This window comes from Magnolia sinica, chromosome 4 (genome assembly GCF_029962835.1).
Source record: "Magnolia sinica isolate HGM2019 chromosome 4, MsV1, whole genome shotgun sequence".
NCBI classification, from domain to species: Eukaryota; Viridiplantae; Streptophyta; class Magnoliopsida; order Magnoliales; family Magnoliaceae; genus Magnolia; species Magnolia sinica.
The window spans coordinates 34,350,564-34,370,088 of record NC_080576.1 but is presented as its reverse complement, the minus strand read 5'-3'; positions in this window follow the sequence as shown (position 1 = coordinate 34,370,088).

Sequence of the window (19,525 nt, the reverse complement as noted above, 5' to 3'; positions counted from 1 at the left end):
CTCTGTGGGGTGATGCGATCAAAACTGCAGTTCATATATTAAACAGGGTTCCCAGCAAAGCAGTAAGCAAAACTCCTTTTGAGTTGTGGAATGGGAGAAAACCAAGTCTCCGATATTTACATGTTTGGGGTTGTTCTGCTGAGGCCAAAATTTATAACCCGCATGAAAAGAAGCTTGATCCTAGAACCATAAGTTGTTTCTTCATTGGATACCCAGAAAGATCAAAAGGCTATCGATTCTACTGTCCTTCCCACTCCATCAGGATTGTTGAGACTGGGAATGCCAGATTCATTGAGGACACTGAAAACAGTGGGAGCACGAACATAAGAAATTTTGTATTTGAGGAACAAAGGATTGTGACTCCTGTCATAGTCAATCCAGATCACATGGACATTAATAATGTAGTCGATTCTGCAGTCACTGCAGAGCACCACGTAGAACCTCATATACAAACCACTGATGAGGAAAATCAAGATCAGACCCAACAAGCTGAACCATTAAGAAGATCTGAAAGAGAGAGAAGGCCTGTAAATCGAGACGATTATATCGTATACTTACAGGAACACGACTTTGACATAGGGGTGAAAAAGGATCCTGAATCCTTTACACAAGTCAAACAAAGTGCTGATCCTTCTCGTTGGTTTAATGCCATGAAAGATGAGTTGAAATCCATGCAGGACAATAAAGTATGAGATCTTGTAGAGTTACCCACTGGAATAAGGCCGATTGGTTGTAAATGGATATTTAAAACCAAACGGGACTCCAAAGGTAATGTCGAACGATATAAAGCCAGACTTGTTGCCAAGGGTTTTAACCAACATGAGGGCATTGACTTTAAGGAGACTTTCTCACCAGTATCCAAGAAAGACTCGTTCAGGATCATAATGGCTCTTGTAGCTCATATGGATTTAGAGTTACATCAGATGGATGTAAAGACTGCATTTCTCAATGGGGATCTGAATGAGAATGTCTACATGTTGCAGCCCGAAGGTTTTGTAGCTACTGGCTCAGAACATTTGGTTTGCAAACTTAAGAAGTCCATCTATGGGTTGAAACAGGCATCGCGACAGTGGTACCTTAAGTTTCATGAAGTAATTTCTTCATATGGCTTTGTAGAAAACACTGCAGATGAATGCATCTACATTAAAACCAGTGGGAGTAAGTTCGTTATGATGATTTTGTATGTTGATGACATTCTGTTAGCTAGCAGTGATACCAGGATGTTGAGCGACACCAAGAAATTTTTATCTCAAAAGTTTGAAATGAAAGACCTTGGTAAAGCTTCTTACGTCATCGGCATTGAGATTCACCGTGACAGAACACTTGGATTGCTTAGCTTGTCACAGAGGGCCTATATTACTAGGGTATTCGAAAGGTATGGCATGCAAAATTGTGCTTCAGGAAAGTCGCCCATTGTGAAAGGCGACAAATTTGGCTTATTTCAGTGTCCAAAGAATGATTTAGAAAAGAATCGAATGAAAGAATTTCTGTATGCATCAGTAGTAGGGAGCATCATGTATGCTCAAGTCTGTATGCGACCGGACATTGCCTTTGTCACTGGAATGTTGGGAAGATATCTATCTAATCCAGGAATGCAACATTGGATAGCTGCAAAGAAAGTATTACGGTATCTTCAGAGAACAAAAGACTTGGGACTCACATACAGAAGGTCTAATCAGTTGGAGTTGATCGGATATTCAGATGCAGACTTCGCAGGCTGCGTCGATACTAAGAAGTCTACTTCAGGATACATCTTCATGATGGTGGGAGGAGCTGTGTCGTGGAAAAGCATGAAACAATCTACCACAGCCTCATCTACTATGGAAGCTGAATTTATTGCCTGCCATGAGGCATCTAATCAGGCACTATGGTTACAGAGTTTCTTTTCTGGTTTGCGGGTACTGGAGCATATCCCGAAACCATTGAGAATATTTTACGATAATTCGGTTGCTATTTCCTTCTCTAGTAACAACAAGCATTCGTCAAGGTCGAGGCATATCGACATCAAGTATCTTGTTGTAAAGGAAAGAGTTCAGAATTATCAAGTGTCCGTGGAATTCATCGGCACTAAGCAGATGATTGCAAATCCGCTCACTAAAGGGCTCCCTATCACGCCATTTCAGGAGCATGTAACATCCATGCGAGTCATTGATCCCACAGATGTTTTCAGTTAGTGGGAGTTGAGCGTACTTTGATTTTCACAGACAAGAGATCTCGTTTTATACAGTTTGTTTGGATGATTTTGATATAAAGATTTATTTCTGCTTATTTATATAAATGCGCAAATTTTGAATAAGTGGAACTACAGTTGTGTCTCGTTGGAGACATGAAAAAGCTTCAGGACCTCTTAAGGATAGGCACATATTATCACACTAAAGTGTGTAATCCTTATACCACATTTCCTAGTTCGTGATCTATGTCATTAAGATTGAAAGTATTTGTGATCGCGCTTAGACTCACTTCGCCTAAATTAAATGTTGTGATGACTACCGCGTTTCGATACTGACTGTCTTGATGGACCAGATTGAATAGCATTACTCATACCGTCCAATTGTTTTCATTGGTTAACCATTTAGATATTTTATTAAAAGATCAAAAAAAAAATTTAAAACAATTCTATATGACTATCATTAACGTTGTTCAATGAGGCCTAAGTGGGAGAATGTAAGAACTCTATTTAGTGGGCCTCACTGATCAACGGTCTGGATTGTCATACAGTTGGACTGGATGATTGAGTAGACCAGTGGGCCCCACTTCATGTGATGCGCTGCGCAGTCTATCTGCGCAGCTTTGCGTAATAGGGCTGGAATGCTATAACTATCTTACGCAGACAGTAATTTGAGTTGTACTAGGATGCTGCAATGTGGAGCATGGGAGAGAGAGTTGTGATGGGTTTTAAACTCCCTCTCCACAGATTCTATAAAAGAGAGCTTGGTCCCCAATCCTACACCACAGCAGAAATTCGAGTCCCATCTTGTGAATTGCAGAAAGGGTGTGAAGGAGAGGAAGATCCCAAGCTCTACAGGTTATCTGGTATTCTTATCCGGCTTCCATAGCGGCGTCTCAGCTAGGTAAGCTATCCGAGCCCTGATCGCCATGTCCCATGCACAGACAGATCCGTGGGCCTATTCCACATATAGATTAAGTCCCACAACCCAAACCCACCGCTTAAAGCTCTCCCAAGCTTCGAAGGGACATGCCTGGAAGCACTCTAGGCTCCCTTAGGACCGACTATAAGGGTCGGATTGGTGTGGGAGACAACGATGGTGAAGGTGCCATTAATGGTCTCCTCCTTCCTCTCCATTCAAGTCAAAACCCATCATCATGAAGTGGGCCTTACTCATCGATCGAAGATGTTCATCTGACAGCTCAAATGGATAAGAACTCATCCATGTCATTGAATTTGAACCATACAAGCCAGATCCTACAAATCGTGCATCTCAGCGTCCGTGGATTAAAGAAGAAGGTGGCAGTGGTGCGAATTCCGCCCGAGACAGGCCATACAGCGAGTCAGGCCTGACGTATCCATGTTCGCCTGACCTCCCTAAACAGATAGAAGAAGAAGAAGAACATAGAGTGTGGATGAGTCGAGTGCAGGCTGTTCGGCCCGGGCTTGCTGACTCGACTGTCATCCTCGAGTTGAGTCGGGTTGGGTGAGGTGGTCTGGTTTAATCCAGCCACCTTGCTGGACGTTTTGGTAGGGAAAACTCCTAAAATGGGAAGAAAGAAAAGAGAAAAGAAGAGAAAAAGGGAGAGAAGAAGGAGGTGCACTGGTGGGTCGAGTCGACTCGCTGACCTGACCCAGTTAGGTACTCAGCAAGATCGAGAGCCCTGTTTTAGGCTGGATGGCTGCTGGGTATACTAGTAAAAGAAAAGAACTGAGAAAGAAGAAGAAGAAGAGGAAGAATATGATAGAGAGAGAGAGAGAGAAGATGTTACCCGGTCAGAACCGAGTTGACTCGGCTGATGGCTCGGCCAAGTCGAGTGTGGGCCTGATTCGGGTTGGATTCTTGCTGGAGTCCCAGCTGGGAGTGAAAGAAGGAAGAAAGGAAAAGAAAGAAAAGAGAGAGAGACAGAGAGAGAGAGAAGAAGAGGGAAAGGAGAAAGAAAGGAAGAAGAGAGGGAGTTGGGTCTTTGGTGGCTGCCGAGTCAACTCGGTGGAGTTGGGCTGAGTTGGGTTGGCCCACTCAAACCTTGTAGATGCCAAGCGACATAAATCCAAGGTTTGACTCAATCGAGCTGCATATGGAGTTGAGCCAGCTTAGATGCGTCAAGTCGAGCTACTTAGTCAACTGCTGTAAGCCAGTTTTCTCTCCCAAAGTTAATCATTTGCTTTATCATTATAATTAGTGATACTATAACTATTTTGATTATTTATTTTGTTTAGCCATTAACAAGTTATGTACGCTAATACTAATTACGACCATGAGGTGCTAGATATTAGCATTTACCTATCATTCATAGACAGTATCACTTATAATAAATCACACCATTTATTTCCATTATGATGATTGTATTTTGCTACATTAGCTAATATAAATTATAACACTAATGTTGACAATTATTATTAAATTAACATTGTTACCATTTCTATCATTATTAGGATTGTTAAATATTAGGATGTATAGCAATTAGTAAATCATCTATCCTAATGATAGTTAAATACTAATATATTGTCATATCATGAATAGTAAACCATAATATTAATTAACATCATAATGATTATTAACTAATATCAACCATAACACTAATATTAGTAAATATTTTAAAATTATTAAATTAACACTAAAATCAATTGCATGCCAACTGGGGTTCAGACCTTAAAAACCTAAACATAGGTATAAACCCTAAGGATGGAACCCTAAACCTAAGTAATTTAGACCTTAAGTTGGGACTTTAAACCATAAATAGTGTGTTAATCTTAGTTCTAACTGTGGAATTTTACAATGAATGGTAGGATTTGATTCTAATGACACTTGCATTCCTTAGTGACACTAATGGGCGACTCGACATATAACGTGAGGACTCACCTTTTGAGCTTCCCACTTAATTTCATCAATCTGGATATAGATGATGACAAGATTCCTCTAATTGAGTTACCTTGCTATTGAATATGCTAATTTGTTGTGAAATAAATTCATGTGTTGGATGACAGGCATCTCTCTTTAATTATAACATGTACAAATGGTTTGATGATAATATGTTGTTTTCTTTAGTTGTACATGCATTGATTAACTACATGCTACCATTTGCACTTAAGTGATGGAATGAATGGAACCTATTTTGGACTTACTATCATGCGGTCCCTATTTGCTTTACATGGCTTGGATCATATATTTGCCCTCATGGCTTTGATGGTCTATTGGTGCCCTTTTGCGGCTTGTTGGTTATGTTCGCATACCCTGTTGTTTCCTAGCCATCTTGTGAAGTTCAGTTGTACCATGATTTTTGGGTGGAGCTGAAGTTTGTTTATCGATTTTCTAGTCATCTTGCGGTGTTCACGTATGACATGATTTTCGGGTGTTCTAGAGTTGTATATTTTTTCCTAGCCATCTTACGATGTTCAGTCATACCATGATTTTCGGGTGGAGCTGAAGTTTGCTTATCGATTTTCTAATCATCTTGCAGTGTTCACATACGACATGATTTCTAGGTGGTACAGGATTTATATATTGTTTTTCTCTTCATCTACTGTGTTCAGTCGTACCATGATTTTCAGGTGGAGCTGAAGTTCGCTTATCGATTTTCTAGCCATCTTGCGGAGTTCGCGTACGACATGTTCTCCAGATGAAGAGGAGGTTTGTAGGTTGATTTTCTATTCACCTCATGGATTCACTTGTACCATGATTTTCGGGTGGAGCTGAAGTTTGCTTATCAATTTCCTAGCCATCTTACGGAGTTCACATACAAATGCGATCCTTGGGTGTAATAGAAAATAGTATGGCTGAGTGTTTAGTTATTTATACATGTTTCCTTGCATTGCGACTACCATTATATTTTGCTTATGATGAAATTCAATTGATTGGTTTAATTTTTTAGCATATGAGTATGATCATGCCATGCCCTGTTTAATATATCAAAATTTCATGACTTGCGATCTATATTGGATTATGAATGATAAGTGTGTAATCTTAGAGGGTGCTCCTCACTGCGATAGCCATTGACGCTATCAAACCGTAACAGTTGATGCAGGTGTAGAGCAAGCTGATGCTGTTCACAGGGTGTTAGAGCAAATTGGGTAGCTAGGGAGCTAGACAAGGTCCATGCAGCCCATATAGAGCTCCATCATTAAATGATACATTTATGTTTTCGTTTAATAAACTTTGTATTTGGAATTGTATAAGTCCTGTATGGGCGCCACATTTGGAAATTTGGTGATAATCAGAATGTTTTTATGTAATGCATGGTTCATTCTGGCTTCGTTGCTGTTAACTCTGATTAATGATAAACGGTTCAAATTTACACTGGATTTTATAAGCTAACACTCGGGTTTTTGGAAAACAGGTTATATACTCGGGTCCTGAAAACACGGGGCGTTACACTCTCTCATTCTCTCTCTCTCTCTCTCTCTTCTCTCTCCTCTCTCTCTCCCTTTACTGGAAATTGTTGTGGGAATGAAGGAGAGAGGGGGGTTAAAGGGTTTTATACCCTAAAGTTTAAATCAGTTGGCCCTGAGTTCTATAAATTCCTTCAAATGGCCCTATAGGACCCATTTCTGATTGTCGGGCCTGCCCTAAAGGCCCCCTGTCCCTTTTAATTTATGGGATAGGTGTCTCATGGCCTGATGAAGGGCTGTGCAAAGTTTGACGGTAAACAGACGCGGAATTTTATCACAATGGTCTGATTTGCGATCAAGGATCACTGTTTCTCGATCGAGGTCAGATTTATCAGACGAATGCAGGGAAATATCTTCAACCTATGGTGCAAATTTGGGTGGAATTCGACGGCTGAAATGTCCTAAGTGGTGGGGCTAAAAAATTCAGTTTTAAGGTTATTACTTGGGAGAGATGCGTTTTACAAGCATCGGCTGGACAGTGCAGATTGTCTGTTTCCAAGCGTCGTCTGAGTCCATTTCCCACGATGGACCACAAGCCCAATGAGATGGGCATTACTCTATAATTTCGGAACTAGCGTCCCACTAATGAGCGGTCTAAAGCTTGTTTGGATAATCGGGGTACTTCTGGAATAAATTGGGTACAGAGATTTCTTGGGTGCAGTGGTTGAGGTATGGATTAACTAAGTTCACAGTATAGCCTATTTAAAATTAGCGAAAATAGTGATTCGGTCGTGATCACTTTAAACCATCGATTTTATGCTAAAAGAGTAACTATGTTAATATGGTTTATTAATTAAGGTTTGGGCCATAGCTAACTCGGCTTTGGGTAAATCTTTAATTTAGTTGCGGTTGTTTGTTTAGTCAGTGGCAGGTCGGTTAGATTTGGGCACTATATGAATAAATCATGGGACTAAACTCGATGTTTAAGTGATTGGTTGGATTCATTGGTTTTATAGGGTAGATCAATCTTATTTGTACGGTTCTTTATCGGTACTCACCATGTAAAAGCCCATCTCGAGTGTCAAGGGTCAGTAAGTGACAATGTGGCTAGTTATATAAAAAATAATAATAATTTAAGAATTTTTTTTTTGGAAATCCAAAATAGTGAAAATTCAGGGTGTTACACTACAATAAGCACACTATCGTCTGGAGCCCTATCGAATTTGCAAGTCCATATATTATCTTCAGCAAGCGATGATTATTAGCAACAAGGTGATAGTTACCTTATATCATTCTCATGACAAGATACTATATTGGTTAACCAGGCATAATTATTCTTACAAACATATATACATTACAAAGCATTGCCGATTACCGAGATATCATTAGTCATTGTTGATAGCCATGGTTGATATCGGTGACGATTACTTATTATGAAATATTATTACAAGCACTCCAAAATTTTGAAAGCTCTAAATAAAGCTCCAAAAGTTCAAAAGTTCCAAGTAAAGTTCTAAAACTCCAAAATATTAGTGCCAAGCAAAGTCATTAGAGCAAAGCCATCATGATATTATTACTAGACAAAGCCACAATATGGTGAGCACCCAAGAAGGCCAATGTGAAAAGGCCAAGATATATGTCCTAGAAGAGGGGTGAATAAGACTATACCAAATTTAAGCTTTAACAGTGGAATAAAAGAATATGATAGCCAATTAAAAGAAATTAATTCACAATGCTTGAAATGAAAAGCAACCTCAATAATCAAGAATTGAGAGGTTGATACAAATGTTGTTCTAAGGATAACCTCACACCATAAAAACCAAGGGTTTATGGCACGACAACATTATTTCTAGAACGTTCTTTGTATCAAGAACTCAAACAGAAAAGGAATGAATAAATAACAATGAATTGAAATAAATTGCAAGAATTTAAATCTAAATTATTACAACATTCCTCACTGTACTTGAAATGTAAATATTACAACATTCACACCCACACAAACATTCCACAATTCTGAATGATAAAAGATAGGAAAAATTAAACGAACATTCAAACCACAGGACATAAGAAATTATAGTGGTTCGCATGTGTGTACACTAACTGTTAAACAACAGCCATACAGCTACTCCACTCCTAATACCCTCACATAGGGGATATCAGAGTTCACTATCAAAATAGGTTTTATAGGTTCACCTAAAGCCTTCACAATTGTGTCTTTTTAACTTGGGTACAATCCAAAAACCCTACTTTCTGAGTTTTCTGGCTCTCCTCAGATAACCAACCCAATGAGATTTTTCTGGCTTAACCTCAAACAAAACCAAAATAATAGAATTTAAAATAAATGTAAAATACCTGGATTTCTCTTTTGAAGTAGCCCAGAAGAACCAATCGGAGTAGAAGTTCAATGTCCAATACTCACTTTGAAATGGTTCTAGGTTTTAATTGATTTTAAATTAAACTAGTTGGGCTAGCTATATTTGATTTTGATTCCAAGAAGAAGGAATACAACAATTCCTCTTTTCAATTTAGATTGGAATATAGAAACAAAATCAAATTAAATAAGCTAACAAAAGAGAATTTTAAATATGCACAATGTAGCTTAAAATAAACAGAAACTTATCTCAAAGCGATGCCTTGATTTTCCTTGAATTGACTTATCAAACTCTGAAATTTATCGTCTATTTATAGATGATCACGTCTATGACTGGTCTTGGGAACCCTTCGACAGGTCGTAGATGAAACGGATTTTTAAATTTTTAGGCAGGATTGAATTAGACAGTTACACGACCGGTCGTAGGGTGTCTATGACTGGTCGTAGGACCTCTACGATTGGTCGTAGAATACCCACGACTGGTCGTAGGACTCAAAGATTGGTTGCTATAGTTTGAGTCGAAGAACTGAGACTGGTCGAATGACTAGTTGACACTGTTCATACGACCGGTTGAACAGAGTCTAGGACTGGTCGTAGATGAACAGAAAATTCTGAACAATTGCAACAAACTTAGGACTGGTCCTGGATTTTATAGGACTGGTCGAGCCAATGCTAGGACTAGTCGAACAAGGTCCAGGATTAGTCTTAGAACAGACTAAATACTTATAAAGTGATTCAATTTGAATTATGTATTCAAAATGACCTACCTTAAGGTCACTTTATGGTCTTTCATACCTGGAACATGAAGTGTGGACATTGAAATACCATTTCTTCAGATGATAGATGACCTTGGAAGATTGTGAGCTTGAGATCTCTATTCTTGATGTAACATTGAGCTTGAGATCTTCTAGGGCATATATTATACTTAATCTTGAGTTGTACTTCCTGTAGCTTGAATTTCACTTGACTTGGGTCTTGAACAAGATCACTTTTTTGTAGCTTGTACTTGCATTTCTTGAAATGGATTGAAGTAGTTCTTCATTCTTAACTTGAAGCAAAGTGTTTAGAGCGGTGATGCAATATCTTGATCATATATACCAATGAGCTACACAAGACATAGATTGATGTTTTGGCACCACAAAATTTGACAACCAAAGGAGCATAAAACCATAACACTTACACAATGACACATAAGCCCTATATTATCAACGATGACAATCTATTTTATACAGCAATAGTGAGCGTTCGACCAGCTCGGAATCAACTGTAAACTATAATTGCTCCTTGAGCCCAGCTCAAAATTAGCGGTAAACTATAATTACTCCTTAAGCCCAGCTCAAAATCGGTGGTAAACTATAATTGGTCCTTGAGCCCAACCCAAAATTGATAGTAAACTATAATTGCTCCTTGAACCCAGTCAAGTCCAATTAAAGTATGTTCAATCCAAATTATATTTGCTCCAAAACCTCAAGAGCTTAAATTGTGATCCAACGATTAGCATAACTAAAGTAAAGAATGCAACAAATGCAATGCAAAGCACACTGACAAGCACAAAGATAATGACAAAATCACTGTCATATTGAGCATATTATAAATAAAGAGAATATCGTAAATAAAGAGAATGATGCAAATGAAGAGCACATTGTAAATAAAAAGGAACATTACAAATAATGGGAATCTGCAGTTCAAACCATCAAACATTTTAAATTACTCCAAATTCATTAATACATTATGATTATTTTTGAATTTTCAATATATTACAATCATTTTAAAGCTTTCAATATATTTCAAAATTATCAATACTTCATTGGAAATTTATGAAATACTAATTTCAATTAATTTGGTAGGAAAGATTATCATTCGAAATCCTGGATTATGGCAGGCCATAAATAAAGGAGATATTCTCAAAGCTTGTCACAACAAACATTGAAGAACAATTCCTCGACCAGGGAGCTTAAAGAAAGACTTGTTGAAGTTGATTAAAGAGATTGTTGCAGCAGAAGCATTAAAGGACAGTTCTCTGATCAAGTTACTTAAAGATTGAGTCACCACAATTGTTACAATGGCAAGTTTCGATGAAAAAGAGAATGTTGCAAACAAGGAAAATCAAAACTATGGAGGATGCAGTGCAACCCTGTTCGTAAAAAGGCATTCTATCTGATTAACCTCTATAAAAATAGAGTGCTTTCATTACCGTCATTATCCTCCCTATCGAAGCATTCACTCAATGCTTCTAACTGGGAGCATTTAGTCTTCTGTTCAAGCGCAATCATTTAGTCTTCCATTCACATGCAGTCATTCAGTCTTTTGTTCGGGCATAATCATTTAGTCTTCTGTTCGAACGCGACCACCCAGTCGTCATTTAAGCATAATTCTTTCGAGCATGATTCCCTGTTCGGAAGCAATCATCCAATCATCCTTTAAAAGTAATTCGTTCAAGCTCAATCCTCTGATTGTGATTCATTTGAAAACACTCCATTTGAGCATGATCTTTTATTTAAGCATGATTCTTCAACTTTCCGTTCAAGGTCAGCTCTTCAATTCTCTGTTCAAGCAATCCTTCTTCGTTATGTGATAAACTCTACTATCATGAAGAGTTCTTCTCTGTTGTGGAAGAAATTTTATGCAGAAGAAGATTGATCCCCCATTTGATTTTGTAAATGAATCAAAGAAGAATCGAGGGGGCATGTCAGGCCCGTATCCTAGACCGTACCTTCTGTATGCTTCTGCAGTGCTCCCATTCGAATTTCGACAACCCTCGACCTATATCCTATGTTTGCGCATGATCCTAGGCCGATTCCTGTATATCGAAGTCGACTCGACTCGAAATTTGTACCCTTACGAGTGCGCCATCACCGCCGTTCCAATGCTGTGTCTCGCACGCTAAGGCGATACCCGGACCAGGAGATGTGAGCCCATGTTCAATTCGAAGAAAAAGCCACGCGTCGTGAATTTTAAGAGAATCTCTACAACATATCTCATAAATTAATCAATTAAGTACACACCCTATCTCAAGTACAAGCACCCATCCCTTCTTTCCCTAAGTCAACTCTCTCTCTCTCCACCCATCCCTCTTTTACCCAAAATTCAAACAAACCCATACCTCTCCATCCCTTCCTTACAACACCCATCACCCATCCCTCTCCTCACATCTCTCTCTCTCTCTCTCTCTCTCATTCCCTAACTATTTTCCAAGCAACCCCATAGAGAGAAAAACGTCCATGGCTTCCATGGAGTGAGAGAGAGTTTTATGTGTGGCCCACTCCCTACCACTCTATCTCCCATCTCCACCTTTAAATCCCATCATCCTCCATCGAAGTTGAAGCTTAGGAGCCAAGGAGTTCGGCGTTCCATCGGACCAAGAAGGAGGCCAATAGGTGGGTGATCTACCGTTGATTTTCTATTAGAAGGCCCACTTGTGATGGGACCCAATTTTTTTATGTATGTATTGTAATCATAGAGGGCCCATAGTGGTGAGGTCCCTCCATCACCGCTGATCCCTCTCTTTCTCTCTCCCTCTCCCTCTCTTTTTTTTCTTCCCTTTTCTTTCATGGTGATGAGGTGTGTGGCCCACCATGATGTTCACATCTATGCCATCTACCAGTGGACCTCATCCATGTGGGAAACACCATGATGTTTATATGTTATCCCAACCATCCATCCAGGACGTGGCCCACCCCACACATGTGGGTGGGGCCCTTCTTGATGTATTTATTCTATATCCACTCCGTCCATCTATCCAAAATGGTGTGGCCCACCATGATTGTGTATCTTATCCATGACGTCCACACATATGGACCCACCAATGATGCATGCATTTCATCCATTGGTGGTGGGGCCCTACCATGAGGTATATGTTTCATCTAGACCGTCCAGCCATCTGGACGTGGTCGTGGGCCCCATCATGATGTATGTGTCTCATCCATCCAATCAGCAGCACGTTGTGGGCCCCATCTCCACACGTGTTCATGTCACAATCCACACCATGATGCTGGACGTGGCTATCAGTAAAGTGTGAACTGACAGTGGGGTGTACTAGCTAGTAAAAAAATGTATATATATAAATAATATTCTATTAATATAATATATTAAGCATATATATATGGTGGTGGGCCCTACGTGGGACCCACCTGCTCTGCTCAAAACAGGTAGCTATAAAGCTGTTGTATTGACGTCACCCGAGGTCTGTGGGACCCCACCCACATCGTCCGTCCATTTGCATAGGCCACACATGATGCATGCGTTGCATCCACCATCCATCAGGTTGGGACGGTGGGACCCACCAGGCATGGGAAGGCGGGTTGGCTAGGTACCTCATGCCAGTTATATAGCTGGTGTATTGACGCCACCAAGCTCTGTGGGTCCCACTGCTATACGACGTCAGCAAGTTCCGCAAGCCCCACATTGATGTATGTGTTTTATCTACACCGTCCACTGTTTGGATGGTGGGGCCCACCATGATGCATGAGCTGTATCCATACCATCCAAACATTTTAAGATATCATTTTATGGCATGAGTGAAAGGATGAGTCAGATCTAAAGTTCAAGTGGACCCCACAATTTAAATAGTGGACAGTGACATCCACCGTTCAACCTTCTTAGGAGTCACAGTAGTTTCCAATCAAGCCGATATTTGGTTTTCATTTCATTTATCTCTATGTTAACTTATGAGTAGGTCAGATCTCAAAAATGAATGTTACGATGAGCCCGACTTGATGTATATGAGGACCATTGGTGCGACCCATCCATGAGGCCCATCACGATGTATTTTGGCCCATGGGTGAGGCCCACCTATTTGTATTGTTAGGCCCATGTAATGAGGCCCACTTGATATACGAGGCCTAGTATTGAGGCCCATGGGTGGGGCCCACCTGTTTGTATTGTTAGGCCCATTTAATGAGGCCCACTTGATATATGAGGCCTAGTATTAAGGCCCATGGGTGAGGCCTAATATGGTGTATTCAAGGCCCATGGGCGTGGCCCATTGTGATTCATGTGAGGCTCATGAGTGAGGCCCATGGCAATGTATATTAGGCTCTTGTGTGAGGCCATGGGCCCACTATACATATGGCTCTATGTGGACCACTCATTGGGAGCGATGTAGGTTAAATGTCCACATTGATAGGCAATGATGGTTGAATATCCACATTATGACATTCCCTTAGGCCTTGTTAGGCCCATTCTTATCATTCTCTTAGTGGGTTAACCCAAATAAGTGGACCTTATTCGCCATAAACAGATGGTTTCATGCAATCGGATTTGATATAACCATGGGCGAGGGCCGATCTTTATATTATGGTTGATCGGCTGTTCATCTATGGGTCTCACCTTGTTTATATGCCGATTGTCGAGGCCGATCCTGATTGTCAAGGCCGATTCTGATTATCAAGGCCGATTCTGATTGTTGCGGCCGATTCCGATTGTTGAGGCCGATTCCGATTGTCGATGATGATTGTTGAGGCCGATTGTCGAGGCCGATTCCAATTTTCGATGCCGATGCTGATTGTCGAGGCCGATTCTGATCATCGAAGCCGATTTCAATTGTCGATTCCAATTATCAAAGCCGATTTCGCTTGTCGAGGCCGATTTCGATTGTCGAGGTCGATTCTAATTGTCAAGGCCGATTGTCGAGGCCAATTATCGATGCTAGTTACCGATATCGATTATGAGTATGTAATATCGAGACCGATTATCGATGTTGATTATGAGTATTTGATAACATAGTATCATGATACATGCTCATACGATCATCTGCATGTTTGTTGACCATTGCATATGTCATTGGGCAGGTTGTTATAAGATTCCCTAATAAGCGGAGGTTATCTCACATAAGTGCACGGTATGCGCAGGATTGATGTATGACTAGATTGTATGACTCATGCATCTTGCATTGTGTGTTGTGATTACTGTACGCCCTAGTGACATCAGGGCCGTAGCCTCCACAAGCATGTCGTGGATGGCTAGATGGGACACCGAAAATATTTGGTTCGAGCATCTGGGCACTTTGAATATCCACAGGTGAAAGTCTCTAAACCTTCGCAGCCAGGAGATGCCCCAACGTCGAGACCGAGCGGATACATGAGCACCCAAGTGCCGAATACTAGTAGGTCGCGTCTCCCACTGTGTTATGGTCGGTTGGGAGGGGGTGCGGCCTTACCTGTTCGAGGGTAGTGGGCATAGCTAGGCTGAGTTTAACTAGCTCGTGATTAGGTCCACCATCGACGTGCTGGGTAGATATTAGCTGACTACTGGCCAGGCGGATGGTGAGGTCTCTTCCACTTGCATGGTCGCACGTCAGTGGGTGGCGATTGCATGTAGAGTGTATTAGAGCCCGGTGATGATCCCATAAATGTACAATACTGATTTGTAGACTAATTGAGCAGGAGTTGTATACTCAGCATTATACTCATTCATTTATTCATTCACTATCCACTTGGGTTGGTGGTGCATAACTAATTGTTATGTGTACTTTCGCAATGGCCAGGATTTCAATTGAGGTGCACGACTAACTTGAGATCAGAAGCTTACCACATTAAGTCTATCTATCCAAATTTAGGTATGAGACTAGTTTAGATAGAAGTCCTTTGTGATAGGCCCCATAGCCTGCGATATCACGTACTATCATCCCGACTTCACAGTGCAGCTTGGTCATTTCATTCACACCACATACTGCATATTACATTACATACTCAGCATATGGCATTTTGGGTTGCTATGTTTCTGTATTCATATGACTTAGATGAGGCTGATGGTATTCATAGCTCTTCAAAATTGCATATAGTATTGCATCATCGGTATCTGATATTTGACTGATTATGTCTCCGCATTGCATAACTGACCTACATTACTTTTTCAGTATATGACATTGGCTTGATATGTCTTTTCATCGCATATCCTGGATTAGGTTGATGATATTTTTATGGACTTGTCAATACTTCTACTTACTCTAATATTGTATGGTTCGTGGACTTACCAGTATTTCTGTTTACTCTGATATTACATTCTGAGCACGTATATACTGCTCATACACTTACACCATCCTCTAAGCTTTCTATAAGCATATGCATGATAGAAGCGTGCATGTGCGCTAGGACGTAATTGTAGCTGAGCAGGAGCAGGAGTATACAGCCAAGCCTTGTGAAGATTTTATTATATGTATGTATTTTTCCCTTTCAGCATTGTACTCAAATGATTATATTAATAGATATGTGGTGATGATGTTGTTCTTGTGATTTGGGTATACTTGTAGTTATACCTCTTACGAGACAAATCATATTGAAAATCCTCCTTGTAGGATCCCAGGATCAGAAACTGACGTATAGGCACTTGGAGCCGAGAATGGGGTGCTATGGAGGCTGTCAGCACCAGATTTGGCAATCGAAAATTTTATAAGCCCAGTTTCTGAGTTTGGGGCATGATAGGGTATCTGTTTGTGCACAAAAAATGTATTTTCAGACTTCGTAGAGTGCAGATGTGCAAAAACAGACTTCGCAGAGGGTAGTTGTGCAGAATGGCCTCACAGAGTGCAGTTGCGCGTAGAACGACCTTGTTGCACGGACCTGCGCAACTAACGACCTTGTTGCATGGACTTGTGCAACCAATGACCGTGTTGCGTGGACCTGCGCAACTAATGACCTTGTTGTGCGAATCCATGTAATTAATAGACCTATTACACAGATTTGTTGTGTTTCTAGCGTGAAAAGGGGCCCACGACATAAGAAATGAGGCCTCACACGTGCGAACGTCTATAAATACCCCACTCCCACCCTCATTTAGACACAAGGAGAAAGATCAGAGCTCCAGAGAAGAAGAAGAGGACGAAGACTCTGAAGGTATTTCGGAGAAGAAGAAGATGAAGGAAAGAATGGGTTTTACCCATTGCATGGGATCGCACAACAACATGTTGTTGCACGGGGATTGCTACAAAAGAGCCGAAATGCTGTCGGAGTGATCTAATTCTTCCAAATATATAAGTGTTCTTTGATTCAGGCAAAGATACAAGATGTTCATATCCGCACAATCCTTCTTTTAAGAAGATGAATATCAAATACGTCGAAATGCTACCGAAATTTCCATTGAACTGCTTCTCCTTTCATTTGTTGCACAGATTCTTTGTACTTTGTTTCAAAATAAAAGGAGATATAAGGATGTAATTGATACTCAGAATCAATGAAATTTTTATGATTGTTCTCTCTACCTATTCTTTGTTATTATTGAATGATAGTTCTCTAAACGAAATACATTTATTTCTTATCGAAACAAACATCAATCCACCGTCAGTCATCTCAAACTTATTAAACATAGCCTGCTTAAATTCTTCAAACATCGCCTGACTGTTTCCTGTGAACAACAGATCATCGACATATAAACAAGCTATAAGCATATCGTCATGGGCATTCTTCTTTATGTATACGACATATTTATACGGTCATTTGATGAAACCATTCCCTTTAAGATAGTCGTCAATCTGTGCATTTCAGGCACGAGGGGCTTGCTTCAACCCATATAGGGCTTTCTTCAGCTAATACACCTTATGTTCCTCCCCTTACATGACAAAGCCTTCATGCTGGTTAACGCAGACTTCTTCTTCGAGTCTCTATTTAAGAATGCATATTTCACATCCAGTTGGTAGATCATCCAACTGTGATGAGCTTCAAGGGAGATAATCATCCTCATAGTGTCAAGGCGAGCAACTGGGGCAAAAAATTCTTCATAGTCTACCCCATATTTCTGATTATAACCCTTTACAATAAGCCTTGCCGTATATCGTTCAATCTTACCATCAGCATTCCGCTTAATTTTATACACCCATTTGAGACCAATGCTGGCCTTTAGGGAGTGAGATCAGCTCCCATGTGTGATTCTTCTCGATAGCATGGATCTCTTCTTTGATAGCTTTCTCCAATATTCTTCATTCATAGCCTCCTCGAATGTGAGAGGCTCATGGTCCCCATATAGGCAAAAGAAAATTCACTTCCTCAGTTTCTACGTAGATCTCGTTGAGGCTTCTCACTTTCATTGGAGTCAAGGGTGAAAGAGAATTGGATGAATATGTGCTTGTTGAATTCTGATTTGATGAATTACTTTAAGGGGAGATGAAATGTACTCCTGGGCTTCTATGATCCGAAGGGGGTGATGTGGGTGTCTGATCCTGATTCACATGCCTCTCTTCTTCATATTCTTCAGCCTCGACCTGATTTTCTTTGACCGAATCTTCTTGGCTCCACTTCTAGGCTTCTTTCTTATAAAACACCACATCTCTACTTACCACCACCTTATTAGTTAGTAGGTTGTAGAGCTTATATGCCCTTAACTCTTTAGTATAACCAATGAAGTTACACTTCTCGCCACGATCATTAAGTTTTTTCCTTCTTGCTTCTAGAACTTGAGCATAAGAAACACACCCAAAGATTTTAAGGTGCGCTACACTTGGCTTGTAGCTGCTCCATGCCTCCTGTGGTGTCATGAACCTAACGCTCTTAGTGGGACACCGATTAAGCAGATATGCAGTACATGCAACTGCCTCTCCCCAGAAGCTCTTCAGTAGGCCTTTCTCCTTCAACATGGTCCTCGTCATGTCGAGGATGGTGTGGTTCTTCCATTCCGCAATTCCATTCTGTTATGGCGCGTAAGCTGTAGTGTGTTGCAGCTTAATGCCCTGTTCCCTATAATATTCTCAAAAAACATTTAAGGTATACTCCCCACCCCTGTCAGATCTAATGACCTTGATTTTGTAGCCACTTTCATTTTCAACTATAGCTTTGAAAATTTTAAAGATAGAAATGGTTATAGACTTTTCTTTAACGCAGAGTAACCAGAGTTTTCTACTATGATCATCAATGAAGGTACTGAGATATTTGTTAACTCTAAGAGATGGCGTCTCCATGGGTCCACAGATATCATTGTGAAGTAATTGCAATGACTCCTTTGCTCTTCAGGATAGTCCAACTAGGAAGGAGTTCCTTTGCTACTTGCCAAGTGTGCATGCCTCACACACATGTTTGGAGCTTCAATAGTAGGCAATCCATGCACCATGCTTGATGAGCACATGAGCTTAAGGCCATTAAAGTTTAAATGGCCAAAGCAAAGATGTCACTTCTATGATTCATTATTGACACATCCATAAAGACAATTCTCGAGCCTTGTGTTTATATGGAGTGGGAACATTCGAATTTTTGCCATTTGGACCCATGCCACATGTCTACCGCATGCATCTATTAATGGCATAACTGAGTTCTCCATTTGTATCACATACCCCTTTTCAAGTAGTTGGCCAATACTGAGGATGTTACTTTTCATGTTAGGTACGTAATATACATTAGAGATGAATTGTGGCTCACCATTTTTCTGGTAAATTTTGATTATACCTTTACCTTTCACCGGAGTTTTTGATGAATCTTCGAATGTCACATCGCCATGAACTCCTTCTGTGAGTTCCACAAAGAGTTTTTTTATTACCGCACATGTGATTGCTTGTACCCGTGTCAAGATACCACAAATCTGACTGGTCACAGCTTTTTCCTTGTGCAAGGAAGAGTGTGGTTTTTTCCTCTTCATGATTTGATGCTTTAACATAGTAAGATCGTTCATCTTAATCCACTGGCTTGCTCTAACAATCTGATGCATAATGGCCGAACTTGTTGCAATTTCGGCACTAA